Consider the following 5,254-nt stretch of genomic DNA (forward strand, 5'->3'; position numbering starts at 1 on the left):
GCACGGTTTTGCTATGTCTCAATCCTTGCTTCCTCTCTTAGGAGGGATGGGGTGATTTGTCTTTATAGAAAGGTGGACTCTCTCTGCCAGGAGAGGAAGTAGGCACCGTGGAGCAGGGTTTTAGGCATAGAGAGCTGAGTTTGGGTTTTGTCTTTTTGCCATTTATTGGGCCGCTCCTGCGGCATATGGAGGTTCCCAGGCTAGGGGTCGAATCGGAGTTGTAGCCGCCGGCCTATGCCACAGCCACAGCCACAGCAACGCGGGATCCAAGCCGAGTCTGCAACCTACACCACAGCTCATGGCAACGCCAGATCCTTAACCCACTGAGCAAGGCCAACGATCGAACCCGCAACCTCATGGTTCCTAGTTGGATTCGTTAACCACTGAGCCATGACGGGAACTCCGAGTTTTGGCTTCTTGACCCTGCTTTCTCCAGATGGGAGACTGCTGGGCCAGGTCTAATTGCCACCAGCCATTTCTAGGGCCTGGTTGAGGCTGTTAGATCCGGGCACTAGATGCCATCACCCCCTTGGTTGTGGCTGATTTCAAAGTATAAAGGGGGAGGCTCAAGTTTGTCTAGAGAACATATCAAATGTTTCTGAGGACCTACTGTGTGTCGAGTACTTTTACATGGATTATTTTGTATTTAAAGTACCCAACAAGTTGGGGAAGTGGGTATCCCCCTCTTCTTACAGCGAGGGCCCAGGGCTTCAGAGAGGGAGAATAACTTGCTTCAAGACTATAGCAAAGTTCAAACCAGAATCCAGATTCTGTAACTTCTACTCTAGTCTAAAAACAGTACCTACTTTTTTTATTCTTCTTAAAATTAATTTGTTTTCTTTTTTTTAGGGCCACACCTGTGGCTCATGGAAGTTCCCAGGCTAGAGGTCGAATCAGAACTGCAGCTGCCAGCCTATGTCACAGCTCACGGCAACACCTCAGATCCTTAACCCCCTGAGTGAGGTCAGGGATCGAATCCACATCCTCATGGATACTAGTTGGGTTCCTAACGCACTGAGCTACAGTGGGAACTCCCAGTGTCTGCTCTTTGCTGTACACCATGATGGGGCAGAGCTGGAATTTGAACCAGGTCTGTCTGACTCCAAGGGTTTTTTCCACTCTCCCCCAGCTGATGTCTGGCTGTCTTTATTTACTGGGTATCTGTTATATGCCAAATACTGCAGAGAGAAAGATGTAAAAGAAACAGACTCCAGGAGTTCCTGGCCCTACTCGGTGGGTTGGGGATCCAGCATTGCCATGAGCTGTGGTGTAGGTCACAGGTGCAGCTCGGATCTGGTGTTGCTGGGGCTGTGGTGTAGGCCAGCAGCTGTAGCTCTGATTCATCCCCTAGCCTGGGAACTTCCATATGCTGCAGATGTGGCCCTAAGAAGCAGAAAGGGAAGAAAGAAACAATCTCTGCCCTTGAGGAACTTGCAGTCTGACAGGGAGAGAGAGGTGTAAACAGAACCAAACTAATGCACAGAAACACACACTGTGATCTAGGCGGGTACCAAGTGCAAGTGTGGCCGACGTGGCAGGGGTTGGGGGGATGCGGGAATGGTAGGGGATGTTACCTTCTAGGGCGTGAGGAGGGTCACGTCTTTGGGGCAATTAGGAAAGTGAGGACTGACTAAGGGAAGGAGCCGGCCTGGCCCTATCCAGGGGGCTGACAGCTCTGGGTGTCCTTCCTGGAGGAGGTGGCCTTGGAACCAGCCTTGCTGGCCAGGGTGAGAATCGAGAGCAGCTTTCCTCTTTCCTAAGCAAGCAAGTTGCTGGGGACACAGGAAGTGGACAGGTAATTCACCCCTCCCCTGGGAGGCCTTTCTACTGAGATCAGCGCATCTGCAGGGGTTGCTGTCTGGTAGGACTGGCTTTTCCATTGCACACCCAGACCCACCTGCTATATTTCCAACATCACTGCATGATGCAAAATCCCACCCTGCCTTTCGTTAGAAATGGCTGCTGGGCAGTTCCTGCTGTGGCACAGTGGTAACAAACCCAACTAGTATCCATGAGGACACAGGTTCAATCCCTGGCCTTACTCAGTGGGTTAAGGATCTGGGTTACCATGAGCTGTGGTATAGGTAACAGATGCAGCTTGGATCCTGTGCTGCTGTGGCTGTGGCATTGGCCAGCAGCTATAGCTCTGATTTGACCCCTAGCCTGGGAACTTCAACCCATGGCTCTAAAAAAATTTTTTTAAAAAAGCATAAAAGGAGAAAGAAATGGCTGCAGGGGCCTTCAGCCCACCCTTCTCAACAAAGAGGAGTGGAGAAAAAAAAGGAGGGAGGAAGCTGGAAGAAAAATATGCCAAGATGTTAACATCTGTTAAAATTCTGTTCAACAGGAATCTAGATTCATGTTGTTTTGCCTTTGTGGGGATATGTAATTTTTTTTAAATTTCCAAAACATTTTTTTGAACTTAGCAGGAAAAAAATGCTATGGCGTAATGGCTACAGGTTTGAACTGTGGAGTTGAACAGCCTCCAGACTGTGTGGCTTTGGGCATGTGATTTCATTACTCGAGTCTCAATTTTCTCATGTGTAAAAGAGGGATGACAGTTCCCAGCATATAACTCTGTCTAGTGGATTGAAGGAAATAATGCACTGCTGAGAGCCCTCAGAAGGCTTTTGATACATGGCAGCTATTGAACTTTTATTAAGGGTAACAGATCTGGGTCCTTTGAGGATGGATTTGATTTTTGCAAACAGTCTTTTAGATGTAAACCTTTTTTTCTTTTTTTTTTTTTTTGCTTTTTAGGGCCACACCCATGGCATATGTAGATTCCCAGGCTAGGAATCTAATTGGAGCTACATCTGCCGACCTACGCCACAGCCACAGCAATGCTGGATCCTTAACCCACTGAGCAAGGCCAGGGATCAAACCTGCAACCTCATGGTTCCTAGTCAGATTCGTTTCCACTGCACCACGACAGGAACTCCTAGATGTAAACTTAAGTGTTAATTCACTTATTTATTGAATGCCTACTATGTGGGCAGGCTGGGGCCAGACCCTGGGGATGCAGCAGTAAAAAAGATAAAACCCCTGCCCCCACAGGGCTCTGTCTACTGGTGGGAAATGGCATCTGAATGAGTTCAGTACCTCATGACATGGGTCACCCAAGGGGAAGAAAGGGCTCTGGGGGTCTGTCATGGGAGGAGTGGCGCTTGCCTGAGAATGGGCAGAGCAGTGGGGAGGAAGGGACGTTTCAGCCAGGGCATGAGAAGGGTCAGCCAGTTGGGGCATGGGGTTCGGGGCCGGCCAAAGAATGAGAAATGTCTGGAGGACTAAGCCCAGTGTTCTCATACTGCACGGGCACAGACTGGGGAAGGCCATTATAAAGAAGGATTCCAGAAATTATCCAAACGATGTCCGTTCGGAAGAATGACATTCATTTGGCAGCAGAGGGGCTGGGGGTGTTTGTTTAAAATAAAAGCACTTTCAGGTGCAGCCCTGCTGCTCTGGGGGCTGTGATTTCAGAGAGCATGTGCTCTATTGTTCAGGGCTGCCTGTGGTTTTTAGGACCTTAAAGCAGAGTCCCACATTCCCACAGACATAAATAGAAGCATGTATATTTCTGCCTCTCTTGCCAACTGCTGCTAATTGCTTATGCAAACTACAGGATTCTTTAGGATCTCTTTTTCTGAGGAGAGGAGGACCCGACTATGATTGACAGATGCTAGGGGCCCTCTGGTGCCCATGTCAGAAACGAAGCCAGAAAATGCTGTTGCAGAATAAATAATGGAATGGCCTAATAAGTCTTATGTGCACACACACAATATTTTAATATAATTATCCGAGCATGGAGGAACATCTAGTCGTTCATAGTGTTTAAGGGTTATGGAAAGGAGGAGTTCCCGTCGTGGCGCAGTGGTTAACGAATCCGACTAGGAACCATGAGGTTGCGGGTTCAGTCCCTGCCCTTGCTCAGTGGGTTAACGATCCAGCGTTGCCGTGAGCTGTGGTGTAGGTTGCAGACGCGGCTCGGATCCCGCGTTGCTGTGGCTCTGGCGTAGGCCGGTGGCTACGGCCCCGATTCAACCCCTAGCCTGGGAACCTCCATATGCCTCGGGAGCGGCCCAAGAAATAGCAACAACAGCAATAACAACAACAACAAAAGACAAAAAAAAAAAAAAGGGTTATGGAAAGGAGAAGTTAAGGGAAGGGAAATTAAAAATTCTATGACTGGAGTTCCCTGGGGGCTTAGTGGATTAAGGATCTAGCATTGTCATTGCTGGGGCATGGGTTTGATCCCTGGCCCAGGAACTTCCATGTCCTGGGCACAGCAAAAAAAGAAAAAGAAAAAAAAAAAAACTGGGAGTTCCCGTCGTGGCGCAGTGATTAACAAATCCGACTAGGAACCATGAGGTTGTGGGTTCGATCCCTGGCCTTGCTCAGTGGGTTAAGGATCCGGCATTGCCGTGAGCTGTGGCTGCAGACGTGGCTCGGATCCCACGTTGCTGTGGCTCTGGCGTAGGCCGGTGGCTACAGCTCCGATTAGACCCCTAGCCTGGGAACCTCCATATGCCGCAGGAGCGGCCCTAGAAAAGGCAAAAAGACAAAAAAAAAACCTCAATGACTGAACAGAAAAATACAGCATAATGATCATATTAGTTACCTATTGCCATGGAACAAATTATGCCAAAATCTAGCATCTTGGGACAACAAAAATTATTATCACACAGCTCCTGCAGGTCACGAATCTGGGCTGTGCTGAGTCATCTCAAGGTCTCCTACAAGGCGGCAGTTAGGGTGTCAGCTGGGGCTGCCGACTCATCTGAAGGCTCGACTTCAAAGCTCACACGTGTGGTTGTTGGCAGGATTCCTACCAGCTGTTGTTGTTGCTAGCCAGTTCCTTGTTAAGTGGGCCTCTCTACAGGGCAGTTTACAACACAGCAGCTGGCTTCTCTCAGAAGAAGGAAGCAAGAGAGCCAGAGAGGGAGCAATAATCTAACCATGACATCCCATTATTTTTGCCAAATTCTATTCCTTAGAAGCAAGTCACTGAAGTCCAGCCCACAATCAAGGGGAGGGGATATCAGAGAGCGGTCCCTCTAAAAATGTAAAAATTGAAAATGCACCTGAACAAGGAAAAGGAAAGAAACCAGAAACATTGGTGAGGGTGGCAGGCGGGCCAGAGGAAGCAGGCCTGGTTGGCTCTATGAAGGAATTCACCTTATTCCAAAGGGTAACTATCAGCTATTTTCTTTCTTTTCTTTTTGGTAGGCAAGACATAGATTTTTTAAGATAGGAC

This window comes from Phacochoerus africanus, chromosome 8 (assembly GCF_016906955.1).
Source record: "Phacochoerus africanus isolate WHEZ1 chromosome 8, ROS_Pafr_v1, whole genome shotgun sequence".
Taxonomy (NCBI): Eukaryota; Metazoa; Chordata; class Mammalia; order Artiodactyla; family Suidae; genus Phacochoerus; species Phacochoerus africanus.